Source organism: Bos indicus x Bos taurus, chromosome 8 (assembly GCF_003369695.1).
Source record: "Bos indicus x Bos taurus breed Angus x Brahman F1 hybrid chromosome 8, Bos_hybrid_MaternalHap_v2.0, whole genome shotgun sequence".
Taxonomy (NCBI): Eukaryota; Metazoa; Chordata; class Mammalia; order Artiodactyla; family Bovidae; genus Bos; species Bos indicus x Bos taurus.
The window spans coordinates 78,134,886-78,151,569 of NC_040083.1; the positions used below are offsets into that span (position 1 = coordinate 78,134,886).

Here is a 16,684-nt window from a genome sequence, read left to right on the forward strand (position 1 = left end):
AATCAAAAGTTTATTTTCTGACTTTTAGTCTGTTTTGTATATAGATTTGTTTGTGTTATTTTTTAGATTTCATGTATAGGTGATATCATATAATATTTGTCTTTCTCTAACTTATTTCATTAGGTCCATTCATGTTGCAAATGGCATTATTTCATATTTTTTATGGCTGAGTAATATTCCATTATATATACATACACACACACACACACACAGGCACATCTTCTTAAACCAGTCATCTGCTGATGGGCATTTGAGTTGTTTCAATGTCTTGGATATTGTACATAGTCACTTCTCACTTTCCTTCACTTAAAGGTGGCTGCCCATTGTGCTTCATTCCTCAAGGCCCTACTGACAGGTTGGCTAGCTGCTCAGTTAAACAATGTTTGGTCTTCATAGCTGTAATGGTTTTATGTGTTCTTATGGATTTGATGGTTGCATTTTCCACAGTGATTTCTGAAGGCAGAGAATTAGAGGTCAAAGATGTAGACTTCTAGTGAGGACCACATGCTGCCTACCCTGCCCAGACTTGAACAACTCCAAGGGCACAAGTGGGGGGAGTGTGCAATGACTCAGCCCTATATGTTCCTGTTTCTGGAGGCAGAGGCTTCTCAAAGATGTATAATCTAGTCAAGGACTTGGTTAGATATATTAAAAAATGGTTATAATGCTTGGTTTTAATCAAGATATGCAAAGGGTTTCATGTGAGCAGAGAAGAGAAACATTTAGCCTGGTCCAGAGTGATCAGAGGAGAAGGTAATGGCACCCCACTCCAGTACTCTTGCCTGGAAAATCCCATGGACAGAGGAGCCTGGTGGGCTACAGTCCATGGGGTTGCTAAGAGTCGGACACGACTGAGCGACTTCACTTTCACTTTTCACTTTCATGCATTGGAGAAGGAAATGGCAACCCACTCCAGTGTTCTTGCCTGGAGAATCCCAGGGATGGGGGAGCCTGGTGGGCTGCCGTCTATGGGGTCGTACAGAGTCAGACATGACTGAAGCGACTTAGCAGCAGAGTGATCAGAGAGGCATGCTAAAGGAGGTAAGCCTTGAGTAGTAAAGGATGCATAGGAAAAAAGCTAGAGAAAGGATTGGCGTAAGCAAAGACATAGGGTTAAGGCACAGACAAGACACAGCACAATTTAAGCATAGAGCTACCAGCTGCTACCTCAGTTGCTAGGGCTTAAAATGAGAGAAAAGAGACTGGAAGAGAGAAGTCTGGAAAGGAACTTGAATCCAAGCCCCAGATTAGGAGTTTGGGTTGTAAGGCAGTGATGTAGAGCCCTCGATCAAATTTAAGTAGTGTTGATGAAGAAGATTTGCACATTTTAGCAAGTTTTGTCCAGCTGCAGAATGGAGGATGGAACTAACGAGGGTGAAAAGAAGGCAGAGGCTAAGTAGGTCAAGATAGCAGCTGTCATGAGAGCTGGAGAAGCCTGGACCAGAGCAGAAGCCATTGCCTTTTCAGCTAGCATGAGTCCAGCCATAGATGGTCCACCGTTTGAAAAAAAAACAATGGGTTCTGTGTTTACAAACATAGCTTGTCATAGAATATCAGAGAACTTTTGTGTAGGAGGTAAATGAAGAAGCAGACCATGGAGCCCCTGATATTCTGCTCTTATTACATTTCCTGGTGGTTCTGGGGGAACATACACATGTCCTAGACATAGCTGATGTTTCTGAAGGGAAACTGAGACAAACAGTTACTGTTAGAAGCTAGAAAGTGTTACAGAATGCTGAGGGATATGCTGTTGTTTGTTTCTTCCTATTGCAGAAAGGGAAACCCTCCTGAAAATACTTTATACAATTTCCCAGGTTGAAAAATCTCAAGTAAGACTAGTAACTACTAACGGGGGAAGGAATGTCTCATTTCATATCATTGTCAACTAGACTTTCTTCTTGCTAACTTCCATAAATTAGTGCTTAATTGTGTAGAACCAAGCTTCCAAGCTCAAGGATTCAATGTTAATAATAATTTAATCAGTTGGCTTAACAGTTAAGCCTGCCATGGACATATACTCTTGAGAGTACATTGTCTCATATAATAATAATTTTAAGAATGATCTGAGAAATGGACCCTCACAGAAAGACTTCTCATCTTACTCTCCATCTTATCAATAGAGTGCAGTTTTTCCAAGCAAAATCTGTATTTATAAATAATTTTAAAAGGAAAGAGTGGAAATTTAATTTTAAGCCACACACTTGTCTTTCTTTTACAGTCAGTTCACTCTTCATGCTTCTTTATTTTCCCCACCAGCATCTTTCACCTTAGTGTTTTAAAGGAGTGTTTTATTGCCCAAGGCCTCACAACATGGAGGCCTACAAGCAGTTATACAGAGTGAGTTTAGATGATATATATTAAAAATGATAAATCATTTTCTAGCCTTCCATAACATTTTATTTTCTGTGCATCCTTACCTCTTTCTGACTCATGTACCTGGGCTGATTAATATCCCCTTTCCCCTGTTACACTTTAATCCAGGGCCCGTGTTTCATTCACCTCCCAATAGTGATCACCAATAAATTCATCTTGCAGGCTGCTGCCAGTGTAAAAATGCCCATCAAAAAGCAGGTAGTTCTGAGCCTGCCTTTATCTGGTACCCTGAAGACTCACATGTTCTACAATTGGAGCTGTAAATGCTCATTTCTTCATAGGCATGGGCTGGGAAAATGAGAGAAGGCTAATTAATGCATTCAAGGGATCCCACTGAATCAGCAAGCCCCTTAAAGGCACAACAGACATAAACAGGCAGCTGCAGCTCCTTGGAATTCAAAACAACAACAAAGGAGCTAGTTAAATATTTGAATAGCTAAAGTATATGTCTATTCATTCCCATGGAAATTGCTAAAATAGGCTGTCCTCCCATCTCCTGAAGAGTCAAAGTCATTGAAAACCCAAAGCTTTTCATCCTGTCAAACAAGCCTTTGAAGAACAGGACATTTACATCTCCATAACAGGCCGATTCAACATTAGTGGTAATAAAACTTGGGTGCGTGGAAGGACTCCAGAATACGGTGCCCATTTACTCCAGCCTCTGGGGCTGCAGGACTGACTTACTGACAATTACATGACTCTGGCTCCATCCCTGTTTTAGTTTGGCATCTTACAGTTGCCTTTAACAATAAGGACACCATCAGGGAGTAAATACCAAGCTCTAGATATGGCTTGATCCAAGGCCCAAGCACTGATTGGCTTGATTCAGAGACAAACTTTTCTCTCACGGTTGCAGTTCATTCATTCCTGATGCTAATCCCTCCAGATCCCATCCTAAAGGGGATCACTTCCGTCAACCTTTGTACACGCATCCCAGACTTGATTTTGTTCAGACTCACTTTAGTCACATGCCAATTCTTGAGCCACACTGTGGGCAGGGAATGGAATTATGAATTTTTGTGCCTGAGCCATTGGTTCCATCTTGAATCAAATTGGCTGTTTGGGGGTAGGTGGATAACCAAATGGAAATGATACAGGGTGGCAGTCCAAACAACGGCAACAACAGCAAACAAACAAACAAAAAGCCAACAAACAAACTGGACTAGCCTGTTGCAGGGCACCACAGCGCAATATCAGATTGGGTGGCTTAACAAAAAGCATTTACTTTCTCACAGCTCTGGAGCCTAGAAGTCCAAGATCAGGTACAGCCAATCAGGTTCCTGACAAGGGCCCTCTTCCTGGCTTGAAGACACCACCTTCTCACTGTGGCCCTGTGGAGAAAAAGAGGACACCAGTCCTATGAGATTAAACTCCCACTCTTGTGGTCTCATTTAACCTTCATTACCTCCTTAAAGGCTAAATTCAGGTATATTGGAAATTAGGGCTTCAGCATATGAATTTGTGGAAAAGGAAATAGAAACCCACTCCAATATTCTTGCCTGGGAAATCCCATGGACAGAGGAGCCTTGAGGGTTATAGTCCATGGGGTCACAGAAGAGTACACACACGTGCATGCATATAAATTTGGGGAATATACAATATAATCCAGAACACAAACAAAAATGATCTCTAATAAATTCTGTTTTAAGTGGGCTTTTATCCACCAGGACTCAATTGCTTTTATGATAATATAGTCTGAGAGTAAATGTGCTTAGCTAGCTTCTAACAGATGCCTTGAAGAACACCCAGTCATGCCTCTGCTCACGTTGCCTCTACTTAATGGCCATGAATTAAGGGGCCAGGAAGTTACTGGTGACTGACATTTAGTCATGCTTTTAGAACTATGTAAAGTTTGAGACTCACTGGAAAATAGAGCTTGTGCATTTTTAGAATTCATCTTTCAGAAGTGTCTTCAGTGAAAATTATGAGCTCTACAATAACGGTGGAGACTTGAGCCTACAGAATTGGACACCCTGGCGAATAATTGTGTTATGGTCCAGCTTAATCACCCACATTCCACCAGACCTGGCTCCAAGTGATCTTTGGCTGTTAAAATATCAACGTTTCCTCTCCAATAATGAAGATTCCCATAGTTTGAAGACTCTGTTATATTAATGAAAGATATTTTCCCACAACAAATTCGGAAATGTGACAAACAGAACCAAAATCTTTGGAATGAAGGCATGGCCTTCTAAGGGGACTGCTTGCAAGTTTGCAACTCTGAATTCTTTGTTTGCTTTTTTGTTTCTTGTTTCTCTTCTCATCTGTTTATTCATTCTGATTTGCACTATCCCTCCCTGCTCGTTTATGGCTTAGTACGATACTTTTATATTTAGTGGTTCTTAAAGAAAAACATTTTGTTTCAGGTGTTAGTTTTTGTTTTGCTTTTGTTTTATTTTTTAATTGGAGGATAATTGCTTTACAATATTTTGTTGGTTTCTGCTAGTGCAACAATGCGAATCAGCTACAAGTATACATGTCCCCCGGAGAAGGCAATGCCATCCCACTCCGGTACTCTTGCCTGGAGAATCCCATGGACGGAGGAGCCTGGTAGGCTGCAGTCCATGGGATCGCTAAGAGTCGGACACGACTGAGCGACTTCACTTTCACTTTTCACTTTCATGCACTGGAGAAGGAAATGGCAACCCACTCCAGTGTTCTTGTCTGGAGAATCCCAGGGATGGGGGAGCCTGGTGGGCTGCCATCTATGGGGTCGCACAGAGTTGGACATGACTGAAGCGACTTAGCAACAGCAGCAGCAGAAGCAGCATATATGTCCCCTCCCTCTTGAACCTCCCACCCACCCTCCACCCCATCTCACCCAATTCTGATTTCTTCAGGTGAATTACAATGAGTTTTTTTTTAACTTTTTTATTCTTTTATCATGAATATTTATACATTATGTATTTATGCACACACCTGCACATGCTTTAGAGAGTCCATGTGTGTGCATGTATTCTCTTAACCATACATATCAGAGTCTTTGAATAAAATAAAAGCCTGATATTTTTATAGATAAGATTATCTTTTTAGTAAGATTCACTTGAAACTTTACTATCGTATCAGTTAGAATAGGCTAAGTGATGTTGTAGAAATAAGTAACCATTAAAACAGAGAAGATTATTTTTCCTCATGCTCCATGTACGACACAGTGCATCCGAACATGAGGTTTCATGGTTCATGGTGATAGGATGAAGAGGAAGTGGAAAACTTATGAGAGACTATTAAAAATGTGCAATTTCTGTTCCCTTTGGTTTGTAAAAGCAAGTTATGTGGATTGGTGCTGGTGGGGGGTGGTGGTTTCTAATCCTCTGCTGGCCAGGGAGGAGAGGGAGCAGTACAGTCTCTTAACACAACTGTGATCCCACATCATTCCAGATTTGGTTCTTGATCAATGAATGCAAAGGTGAAAAGTTGGAATTCATTTACCTATCCATTCAGTTAATCTTTATTGAGCACCTAAATTGTACCAGGCTCTGTGCTCAGTGCTAGAAGTACAATGGAGATACACGACAAAAATATTTTTGTTGCTCATAAAGAACTTCCAGTGAGAAGTTACAAAAAGGAAGTAGATAATTAAAATTCAGAGTGAGATAATATGACAGGCAAAGAACAATGTGCTTTGGAAATACAAAAAGTAGTGGTCATCAGTCCTTCCAATGAACACCCAGGACTAATCTCCTTCAGGAGGACTGGTTGGATCTCCTTGCTGTCCAAGGGACTCTCAAGAGTCTTCTCCAACACCACAGTTCAAATGCATCAATTCTTCCACACTCAGCTTTCTTTATAGCCCAACTCTCACATCCATACATGACCACTGGAAAAACCATAGCCTTGACACGACTGAGTGACTGAACTGAACTGACTAGATGGACCTTTGTTGGCAAAGTAATGTCTCTGCTTTTTAATATGCTGTCTAGGTTGGTCATAACTTTCCTTCCAAGGAGTAAGCGTCTTTTAACTTCATGGCTGCAAATCACCACCTGCAGTGATTTTGGAGCCCCCAAAAATAAAGTCAGCCACTGTTTCCACTGTTTGCCCATCTATTTGCCATGAAGTGATGGGACTGGATGCATCATCTTAGTTTTCTGAATGTTGAGCTTTAAGCCAACTTTGTCACTCTCCTCTTTCACTTTCATCAAGAGGCTCTTTAGTTCTTCTTCACTTTCTGCCATAAGGGTGGTGTCATCTGCATATCTGAGGTTATTGATATTTCTCCCGGCAATCTTGATTCCAGCTTGTGCTTCCTCCAGCCCAGCGTTTCTCATGATGTACTCTGCATATCAGTTAAATAAGCAGGGTGACAATATACAGCCTTGATGTACTCCTTTTCCTGTTTGGAACCAGTCTGTTGTTCCATGTCCAGTTCTAACTGTTGCTTCCTGACTTGCATACAGGTTTCTCAAGAGGCAGGTCAGTAAGCTCACACACACTGCTATATTAAGACTCGAACCCAAGCCTTGGAGTCCAAATGTAGCTCCCATCCTCTCATACTGCACTGCCTAGCCCATGTGGACCAGGATAGCATTTTTTGGTGTTTGGAAGCAACAGAAATTATGACATTATAGCTATGTCTTGTGAGGAATGAGAAACTGAGAGGGACCAGTGACAAGAACACTGGATAACATGAGAGAAGAGACTTCTAGTGACAGTGAGCTCAAACAGGCCAAGGTTTCTTTGTAACAGGATCTGGGGATAAATTCCACCTCTGCTGGGCTATGACTTATGCCAGTGTTTCTCCATTAAGGCACCCTTGATGTTCCAAGACTTAAATTCCCTGTTGTGAGGTGGACTGGCCTGAGTGCTGTTGGCTGTTTCCCATCGTGCCTGGTCTCTACCCACCACATGCCAGAAGCACACCTCCTCCACCCACCCTTCCCATGTGACAACCCCAAATGTCTCCAGACATTGTCGAACTTCCTCTGGGAGGCAAAAATTCAAGAATCCCTCACGTAGCCAGTCAATTTTGATTAGTTTCCAGAAAAGCAGTGGATCTTTAAAGAGCATAGGGGGCAGTTAGTAGGAAACACAAAGGAAAGAAATGCAGTTACATCTTATGGATTTGAGTTTCTTCCACTAACATTGTGTAACCACCTCTAGTGATGTTAAGCAGGAAGTGGATGGCTGATAGCTAATTCATGTCACTGGTGCTGCATTTTCAACAATGGGTTTTCATTTTGTTCTATTTATGGTTATTTTATTCAATTATTTTTATTCAGCACCCAGCTTTATAAGTGTATATAATCCTATTATGTTCTATTCCATTACAGGAGCTTCCTAATAGAAGAGCACAGGGTAATAAAATTAAATAAACATCTTAGCTATTGTATCAGCCTCACACATATCCTGACCTTGGCTGGATTCAAGAGTCTTGGTGGGGAAGGAGGTTGACAGTGGGTCACTGGAAAGAAAGGCAAAGGTCACCACATCCCAAGACTGGAGAGAAAGATTTGAATACAATTGAAAATATTTTAAAGTGAGATGGCTAGAAATGCTGCCGTCCTCCTACTCCTTCCAAAATTCCATAATAAAACCACAAAAAAATTCCTACATGGTGCTTTGAATTAGCTGCAGCAAATGTTGGTTTAGAGAAACTGAAAAAAGAATTTGCATGCTATATTTATATATATGTATAAATATGAACATAACCATGAATCTATAGCAACAATTGCAAAAGCATTTTCAAATGCATGTCCTATGGCGACAGTTTTTGTGCAAGGAAGAGCAGAAAGCATGTTTTGGCCTCAATTGGTGAAGGCACCACAGACAGGTCTGAACAAGTCAGCTCAGGTCTCTGAGTCACTGTTTAGGTTTTCCATGGAAATGAAAGCTCAGGGGAGTCTGACATAAAGTGTTTGTCAGACTCTATGGGTTTGTCACTCTCTTTGAGGCCACTAATATCACTTCTCAAATGATGAGACTTAGCCAATTTTCCTCCCAAAAGACTTGCTCCAAGTGCTTAGCAGTGTTGCTTTGCAGAGAGAAGGGAGTCTGGGGTGAATCTGAGGCAGTGATTTCCTGAATGTGAAGACAGTATTAGGGAAATATTGTATGTGTGCAACCAGACATCACCTGTCTTCCCTGCAGGGAGCTTGTGACAGCTGAAAAAAGTGTTTATAGTGTTTTGAGCTCTCACTGAGGTGGTACCTCAGAAAGGCAAAGCTTTAATATGCCTCTCTCACGTTTGTCAACTATTACTAGTAAACAGAGGCTGCTTCTGGGTTTCTCAAGGTTCCAAGTTTAAAACTAACCCTTTGGAATTGCAGTTTCCTTTTTTTTTAATCCACTCAGAGTAGATAGTGTGACCTCCTTTGTTAAAGAATAAACCTTCAGAATTTACAACAGATTAAAAAAAAACAACACCCAACACTTTGTAATGTTTGTGAATGACAGAGATGTAGATCAAATGAAGTTTCTTTGAAATAGTCTACATGTTCAAAATGAAAGAGGGATGTGGTTGGCAACATTTTGTCCTCAAAATTAAATGTTTGAAGGGGAAGAGACCATTTTGCCACATTCTGAGCAAGTCTGCTTTGTCTATTCTCACTTGAGGCTTCTGAACCTTAAGTCTGTAGGATCTAAAAATCACGTTAGCTTAATTTTATTTTTTTTAAATGCTGGAATAGAAGCTGACCAATTTTCCCTAATTAAAGTAATATCGAATCTCCAGTAAGTGTCCTAACATCTAGCAAGTATTTGATAAGTACCATTTTTTTAGAAATTGCTTTTGCAGAGCACAGGCTCTTCTCACAAGATGAGGAAATAGTGACCCCAAAGCATCTGAGTATTATTTAGCAGGAGGAAATCTAGGCCGGTGGACAGAGTGCTTTTCTTTAAATTGCCCATGATCTCACAATCCCAAAATACCCATGCTCAGGAAAGCTATGGAAGGCCAAGTGGCAATTTATTCCCAGTCATACATGCCTGGTGATTAGCACTATGGATTGCTAGGGCTCAAATGGACCTTTGATGCCACTTTTCAGCCCCTGTCTTCATGGAGTAGGAAGCAGAGCCTGTGAGGGAGAGAAATGACCCACCCAAGGGCATGAAGTTTTTTTCTTACAGCATCTAGTGAGACCTCGCACCTGACATCTGGTCCAGCATCTTTATTCCACACTCCTGCCCAGAATGCTGGGTTCTAGGTGTTGCTCACTTTTAAATACTTTTCTGAGATTCCATGGTGGGGGCTGGGGCTACAGGTGGGGGGAGTAAATTAATCAAGAGGGCAACAAATATACTTGCAAAATATTGTTTTTATGTTGAGTGTATAATTTGCCTGTTGATATTTTTATTAGACTTGCAGTCCTTCCTACTGTTATGCTTTTAAATATGATTCTTCTTGATGAGTATCTATTGAGGGCCTGTTTTAGGCACTAGAGATGGTGGTGAGCAACATAGACAAGCTTCCTGTAGCAAATCCTGTTGGTATCCCCATCAGGTCCTCCCAGGTCCCGCCATCCTGTGCTCGCCCCTGTGTCTTGGTCCAAACACTGGGAACTCTGCCCCAGGGCTCTCTCCTAGCAGAATGACAAATGGTGGTTGGAAGGTAAATGACACAACTTCCTCATGTTTTGGTAAGAAAAACTCTGAGATGCGTTCTACACCCTGTCCCCAAGCACTCAGGGATTTGAGCTCTAGTTGGCCCCAATGTAACCCACTGGATAATATATCTACTCCAGGCTTCTTTCTCTCCCTGTGTCATGGGCTCTCTCCCCTTCTAGTGTTCCTGGATCCTTTCCTAATAAACTGAAGGATTCATCACTTGAATCCTTGTGTGAGAGTCTACTTCAGGAGGGTGGAGCCTCTTCTAAGACAGTCACTGACTTCATGGAACTCAAGTTCTAGTAAAGGATAAAGACAAGAAATAATACTGGAAGTGAGTCAGATCCTTTATTGGTATATACTGAGAAGGAGGGCTCCTGGTAGCTCAGCTGGTAAAGAACCCACCTGCAATGCAGGAGACCCCGGTTTGATTCCTGGCTTGGGAAGATTCCCTGGAGAAGGGATAGGCTACCCACTCCAGTATTTTTGGGCTTTCCTGGTGGCTCAGTCCGGAGAAGGCAATGGCACCGCACTCCAGTACTCTTGCCTCGAGAATCCCGTGGACGGTGGAGCCCGGTAGGCTGCAGTCCATGGGATTGCGAAGAGTCAGACACGACTGAGCAACTTCACTTTCACTTTTCACTTTCATGCATTGGAGAAGGAAATGGCACCACTCTAGTGTTCTTGCCTGGGGAATCCCAGAGACAGAGGAGCCTGGTGGGCTGCTGTCTATGGGGTCGCACAGAGTTGGACACAACTGAAGTGACTTAGCAGCAGCAGCAGCAGCAGGTGGCTCAGTCAGTAAAGAATCCACCTGTAGTGTGGGAGATCTGGGTTCGATCTCTGGGTGGGGGAGATCCCCTGGAGGAGGGCATGGCAATCCACTCCAGTATTCTTGCTTGGAGAATCCCCATATGGCTAGAGGAGCCTGGAGGGCTGCAGTCCATGGGGTCGAAAAGAGTCAGACACGACTGAGTGACTAAACACATGCGCATGTGCACTGAAAAGGAAGGGATGATAGCGAGTGAGAGCGGCTGAGAGAGACTCAGGCTAAAAGGTTGAGGTCAGGGCCCCTCTGAAGTGGGATAGTTGCCCTGAAAACTGAAGGATGAGAGGTGGCTAGCTGTGAGGAAAGGCTGAGCAGAGGATTTGGGGAGGAGGCAGGGAAATGTGCAGAGTGTGCAGAAATAGGAAGGAGACCACTGTGGCCTTTTCCTAGGAGATGGGAGGGTGCGGGAGCCCACATGGTGCAGGACTCTAGTCATCATCAGAAGTTTATACTAGATGTGACAAGAAAGCTTTACAGGGTGTCCAGTGGGGGAACGCAATAATCTGACAGATTCTTGAAAATATTACTCTGGCAGGTCTATGGAAAAGAGGTTCAGAGGAGGCAAGAGCAACAGACCAGGAGATGGGGAGAAGGTCGCTGTAGAAGTCTAACTGGGAGATGACAGATGGTTCTGAGCACCTGATTCAACAGTTGATAGGGAATATAGTTCAATAGAATTTAGATGCAGAGTTGGTGTTTAGTCACTAAGTCTTGTCCAACTCTTTGTGACCCCATGGACTGTAGCCCACCTGGCTCCTCTGACCCTGGGAGGAAAGAATAGTGGAGTGGTTTGCTATTTCCTTCTCGAGAGGATCTTCTCGACCCAGGGATCTGAACCCATGTCTTATGCATTGATAGGTGGATTCTTTATCACTGAGCCACCAGGGAAGCCCAGACGTTGAGTACCTATGCATTTAAACTTTTGTCTCTGAAACTATTTATATGTATTTCACTGGTTCTTAGCATTTTGCAGTGAAGTACCTTTTTCAAATCCAAGGAAATATGTGGATTTTCTCTCCAGAAAAATACATATATACATGAAATGCGATTTTGAATTTGTGAATTGGAATTTAGAGGTCATGGCGTCAGTTAATAACTGTGTATGTGTGCTGTGCTGTGCTAAGTCGATTCAGTTGTGTCAGACTCTTTGTGACCCTATGGACTGTAGCCTGCCACACTCCCCTGTCCATGGGGTTCCCCAGGCAATAATACAGGAATGGATTGCCATGCTCTTCTCCAGGGGATCTTCCCGACCCAGGGATCGAAACTGCATCTCTTATGTCTCCTGCATTGGCAGGTGGGTTCTTTACCAGTAGAGCCACCTGGGAAGCCCCACAATACACATAATTTTTCTTCAAATTTGTCAGTTGGAGGTGTTCAGTGTTACTTTTCTTAATAACAGTGAACATAAGTCACATTGGAAATTTGAGGGAAGGGAAAGGATGGAGCCAATGGAGGCTGGTTAGGAGGAATCTGGAACCCTTTGGAACTGTGATTTAACTTAAAGCGAGCCCTCTTGCTGGTCTGTGGAAACGGGATTTATATAAAGGTTGTGTCCTTAAGTAAAAGATTAAGTTAAATCGAAGTGGAAACTTGGCCCCAAACTACATTGTTCTGTGCCCTGTGCAACTGGAATTAATTTGAAGCAAACTATTACTCACTCTGATTATGTGTCAGTTGGAAAGAGAGATGATTGTATCATCAACACAGCGGTCCTTTTCTTTCATTTCCTTTCCAGTGCAATGACCAGTCATCCTAGTTCTTTGAGTGAGGTGACAGGCAGTCCGCTGCTCACCCAAGCACTCTGAAGTGTACTCTGGGCTGAACACTTTCCCTGCAGCCAGGCAGCCCATGGCTCCTCTCTCACCGGTCCTCCAGGGGATGGGTGTGGCCATGAGAAGTTGGACGTGAAGTGCATTTTTGTCAGTGAATCGTATTTTCCCATGTGCTTCCATCATCACAGCATTAGAGATGCTTTTCTTTGGGGTGGAGGGTGATGAGTCTTGCCTTGAAATATAGAGAAATTTCAATAATAAAAAGAACATTATAAAGAAATTTTAATTGACAACACAGCAAATTTTAATTCCTCCAGAGTTGGAAGAGTTGCTTTCCCTTCTAACATATAAAAACAATTTTTTTCTGAAAATTACAAATCAAAACTCCATAAATGACATCCTCTTGAGATCAGAACCCTTCTAACAATCACATTTAGTGTTTGTACCATTCAGCACCACAGGGAAGATTAAATTTCTTCCACTTTGCCTGTTTCTCCCTCCTTCCTCTGATTCTCTCCCTTACATCATAAATATTTCTTTTCAACCCCTAAATTTTAGTTTTCCTTTGAGAGACATTTGAAAAGCAATCTTTATGGCTATTTATTTTATTATTCTGAGTCTCATTTTAGAGCTGTGCTATTTTCTTTTCTATCTTCCTTTTCTCTGGATGAGGAAAACCTTTCTAGAACTTTCTTCAAGAGAGATGGATTTAATTGGTTAATTTCATAATATAGAGTCTTTGTTGGTCTAGATTCCAAAAGAAGGAGTTCCTTTAATCTTGCTGCAACTACATTTGCTTTTGAAGGAGCCCTTTATGTTGCAGTGAATAAAGTGTCTCTTTATTAAATAGAAAATAAATGAATGTTTGGCAGGACTCTACTCCCAATGGGTGAAACATTGCAGGAAATTGAGAAATTGTTTCTTTTTGGCCTCATGGGAAAGTTTTGCGGTTGACATTTAGTATCACGGTTTTAAGACTACTGCTTAAATTCATCAAGAAAAAGCTGTTGAACAAAGGACAGCTTTTGGAGGGGAGAGAGGTATCAATGTGATAGTGCTCTGCCTGGTCTGTTAAATTTTCCAAGAACTTTGGCATATGGTCAAGGATATTACATTCTCTCTTACATAATAATTGTGTTAATGTTAAAAAGAACTTAGAAATATTTTAGCAATTTAGGAGCAAGCTTGTTAAAAGTTAGCCTCAGTTGTACACTTTAATCTGTACCTGCCAAAAAGAGTGTTTTGCATGCCCAAAGAAGAAATGTGTCTCAGCTGCAGCCACTAGCCTCTGTTCTCCATTGGACTCTGGGTTCTGGTTAAACTTGGTCAGATCCACTGGCCACCTGATGCAAAGAGCTGACCTGAAAAGACCCTGATGCTGGGAAAGATTGAAGGCAGGAGGAGAAGGGGACGACAGAGGATGCGATGGTTGGATGGCATCACTGGCTCAATGGACATGGGTTTGAGCAAACTCCAGAAGATAGTCAAGGACAGGGAAGCCTGGCGTGCTGCAGTTCATGGGGTTGCAAAAAGTCAGACATGACTTAGCGACTCAGCAACAACAACTTTGAGCTCTAGACCTGAGATTCAAACTCTAGATGTCTCCCTGTTAGGTTTTCTCCACATGCTGCTGGTGCTTAGGTGCTCAGTCATATCAGACTCTTTATGACTCTATGGAATATAGCCCACCAGGCTCCTCTGTCCATGGAATTTTCCAGGCAAGAATACTGGAGCAGGTTGCCATTTCCTACTTCAGGGGAATCTCCCACATAGTTACCTTATTTGGGATTTGTGTCCCATACCCACACTGTGAGTTGAACCCCTAAGCCTATTTCTCTGTCAATTTCCTTGGAGACATTGGGCAGCATCACCATGTGTCTTGTTGTCTAAACTCAAGAATATCTTTGTTCATTTCTGATACTCTCCTCTACTTAAAATCAATGTCCAAATCCTCTTGATTCCCCTAAATAGACCAGACAGCAGTCCCCATCTTGTCCCTATCTCATTTCCCTACCACCAGGCTCAGGTCATGATTTTTTCAGGCTCTGATTTCTCTAAAAGCCTCCTCAACCAGTCTCTTGCCCTCAGTCTTTCTCTAGTATCATCTTGTTTCTATCCTGCAACCACTTTCTAAAATTAATTTTGATCTTGTTTCTTCCTGGCCTAAGGTTGGTTGATTGGTTTCTAGGGTCTACCTGCAATTTCACCATAGATTCCAAACTCTTGGCTTGGCCCTTGTTTATGTGTCTTGGCTTTTTTTTTTTTTTCTCTTTCCAGCTGCATCTGCCCCTTGAAAAATATGATTTTTCCCACTCTGATCATAACTGAAGAATTTACAGTGAAAATATACCCCTCTGCTTTTTCCCATTCTTGGTGAATTTTAGTTTGTTGTGAAGAAGCCAGAGAACTCTTCCCCCATAACTGCCCCCCTACCCTGCCTCCCAGATTCAGCTAGAAAGCCCTCCTTTGAGTTCCCATATACCCCTGATGTTCTTCTAGGAGAGCTGATCCTTGATCTTAATCTCCTTGAGGGAAGACCATGCAGTTCTTTATTCTTGACTCTTCAAATATGCCTGCTGAAGAAAAAAAATGAGGAATGAATGACTAATTCAAGTGTTTTCTATGTATAAAATTGGATCCTAATTATGACATTATAGTAGTAGTAGTGTTAGTCAGTCATGTCCGACTCTTTGAGATCCCACGGAGTGTAAGATCACCAGCTCCTCTGTCCATGGGATTCTCCAGGCAAGAATACTTGAATGAGTTGCCATTCTCTTCACTTTGGCTAATTTTGATTATTTGGAGGATTGGAAAAGAAATTATGAAAGAAAAAAAATGCTGGATTTGGCATCAGAAAGCTAGGTCCCTGCTCAGTCACTAGTAACTGTGGCTTTTGCTAAGCCTATCAGCCAGTTGTTCTGAGTCTCAGTCTCTTGTCAAGGAGCAGGGGTTTATTATAAGGTCTGGCTGAGAAGCAGGGGAGAAGAGTCTGTGGTGGGAGAGGAACCTGGTGAAGTATAATGACTACACAAGTGGTATCTGCCTTACTTTGATTCTTTCCATACCTGTAGTCCTCCCTACTGCACCTATGCCAAACCCCAGCCTAGGACAGGTTGAGTGGGGCGGGTGGTGAGAGTGGTGGTGAATGGTTTCCTGTGGCGAAGATGGGAGGCACGTGTTTGTTCAATTAGTTGAAGACCTACCAATGGCAGGATGGATATCAGAAATGGTTCACCCTTAACTTCCCTTTTGGAAATACACAGTCCACCTTCTTATCCACTGTTGGTGAAAGACCTCCTGTAGTGAGAAAACAATTAGATAATGTGCATTGAGAACCTTAACAGTATTTCCCCATCTTGACCCAGTAATTCTATTTCTGGAATTTATCTTGAGGGTATGATCTCTAAAAATGGAGATGGGAGCACCTAAGACATACAAGGATATTCCTGGAAGTTATGGTTATGACCGTGGATAATGGACAATAATCTGAAATGGGTAATCTGTGAGGAGCACTATGGCCTTGCTCTTCAGTGGGTGCTCGGTAAGACAGAAAGATGATTTTGAGAAAATACTCAAGTGAAAAGAGTCCAAATATTTAATCCATGATGATAATTAAAACTAAGTAAATCAAAAGAATATAGAAAAACGAAAGTGACCAGTAGGAAAATTCACTCTGTTTTGAAAGAGATTAGTTGTAACTAAGAAATCCATAGGCCTTGCCACACTGAGGATGCAGTAAATGAGGTCAATGTTTTCATGCAAACGAATCTTTCTTTAGCATTGGGTAGAGGCCAGGCCTTCCCTCTGCCTTTTAGAACCTGGAAAAAAGCATTCAGAGAAGTACCAGTCAGAAGTAAAAACTGGCTTACAGCTGAAATTGTAGAATACCAATAAAGGAAAGGCTTAAATGTACTTTAAAAAGATAGCAATCGTGACAACTTTGTAAGGCATTTTTGAGTGTGCAAAGAGTTTTTATATACATTTTTCACTTCCATGGGCTCTTTTCTTATGTAGCCTTTTATCCTAGCCGCCTGTAAAAATCACTGCAGATCTAAGGAGCTGAGAAACACAGTTATTACTTACTTGGGCTCCATTCTCTTTATCAGACATACCTGGGGCTCCATTACCTTGGGCAAATTTGGAACAGGGAGGCCTGGCATGCTAC

The 16,684-nt window shown here is 42.1% G+C and overlaps 1 protein-coding gene across 9 annotated transcripts in view; it reads left to right on the forward strand.

The window, feature by feature from the left end:
* The window catches only part of NTRK2 (neurotrophic receptor tyrosine kinase 2), a 414,185-nt gene that overhangs the window by 207,631 nt on the left and 189,870 nt on the right, over positions 1–16,684 (forward strand). The gene's annotated exons all lie outside the window — the stretch shown is intronic.